This window comes from Trichechus manatus, unplaced genomic scaffold, assembly GCF_000243295.1.
Source record: "Trichechus manatus latirostris isolate Lorelei unplaced genomic scaffold, TriManLat1.0 scaffold00002, whole genome shotgun sequence".
NCBI classification, from domain to species: Eukaryota; Metazoa; Chordata; class Mammalia; order Sirenia; family Trichechidae; genus Trichechus; species Trichechus manatus.
Window position 1 is genome coordinate 20,795,703 of NW_004443938.1, and position 1,568 is coordinate 20,797,270.

The following is a 1,568-nucleotide window of genomic DNA, read 5'->3' on the forward strand; positions in this document are numbered from 1 at the left end:
CGGCAGGCCCGAGGGCGCCTGCGGGCGGCGGAGCTGGCGCAGGACGAGGAGCAGCCGCGTGCTCATGGTGCCTCGCAGACAGGACAGTTAGGACGCGGCGGAGAGCGAGCGCGCGTAGATCCTTCTCCGACGCGGAGGTGGCGACTACCGAGCGCTGAAGCGCGGCGGCGCCAAGTCCCTCCCGGGTGTGGCGGGCGGGGGCCAGACGAGAGAGCGGGATCCTGCGGGTAACGGGCCGGCAGCAGGAAGAACCTGGCTCTTCCTCCGCAGTCACAGCGGGAGCCCCTAGGGGGCACGGCACCTAGTGGCCGTGACGTTCGGAGGGCGGGGGCCTGCGGGGCGCGGAGCTGCTCGTTCGAGCTCCCAGGACCTCACGGATAGGCTTTCAGGCACTATAGACTACTTCAAATTTGGTTAGGGATCCAAGTCAGAGGAAGGTGAGGTATCAGGGTGGCCTTGGCCGTCCCTGAAACCATGCATCCTTCCTTTCTCCTAGGATGCTGGTTGCACCCTCGGCCCTCAGGTGGCAGTTTTCGTCCTGGAAGAGACTGTGGCAGTGTGTTCTGCTTAGATAGGAGAGCTTAGGTTTATTTATGCAGGAGGTGGCCTAACAGCTAAGAGTGTATGGGTCTTGGAGTTCAAATGCTGGCTTTGTAGCTTCAGGCAAGTTAACTTAAACTCCGTGAACCTCAGCGCCTTGTCTGTATAAAAGAGAGAGCAATGCTTTCCTTGTAATCTTAGGATGTTGATGTTGTTAGTTGCCATGAAGTGGATTCAAACACATGGCTACCCCATGTGTGCAGAGTAGAACTGCTCCATAGGGTTTTCAAGGCTGTGACCTCTCGAGATCAAATTGCCAGGCTTGTCTTCTGAGGCACTTCTGGTTGGGTTCGAACTGCCAGCCTTTCAGCTAGTAGTCTAGTTTTTAAAACCTTTCAGCTAATAGTTGAGGAGTTAATCATAACCAGTAAGGTGGGAATAATACTAGTCTGTGGTAACAGGTACTGGTTTTCTATCAACTAAGCACTGTACTGTTGTTGTTAGGTGCCATCCAGTCAGTTCCAACTCATAGCGACCCCGTGTACAGCAGAAGGAAACACTGCCCAGTCCTGTGCCATCTTCACAATTGTTGTTATGCTTGAGCCCATTGTTGCAGTCACTGTGTCTATCCATCTCATAGAGGATCTTCCTCTTTTTCACTGACCCTCTGCTTACCAAGCATGATGCCCTTCTCCAGGGACTGATCCTTCCAATAATATGTTTGAAGTATGTGAGATGAAGTCTCACCATCCTTGCTTCTAAGAAGCATTCTAGCTGTCCTTTTTTCAAGACAGATCTATCGGTTCTTCCGGTAGTCCATACTATATTCAGGATTCTTTGCAAACACCATTATTCAAAGGCATCAATTCTTCTTTGCTCTTCCTTAATCATTGTCCAGCTTTTGCATACATATGAGGTGACTGAAAACACCATGGTTTGGGTCAGGTACACATTAGTCCTTAAAGTGACATCTTTGCTTTTCAACCCTTTAAAGAGGTCTTTTGCAGCAGACTGGCCCAATGCAATAC

General features: G+C 51.3%; 1 protein-coding gene across 1 annotated transcript in view; it reads right to left on the reverse strand.

Moving 5' to 3' along the window:
• The window catches only part of MTHFD1L (methylenetetrahydrofolate dehydrogenase (NADP+ dependent) 1 like), a 249,208-nt gene that overhangs the window by 242,705 nt on the left and 4,935 nt on the right, over positions 1 to 1,568 (reverse strand). The window lies entirely within an intron of this gene.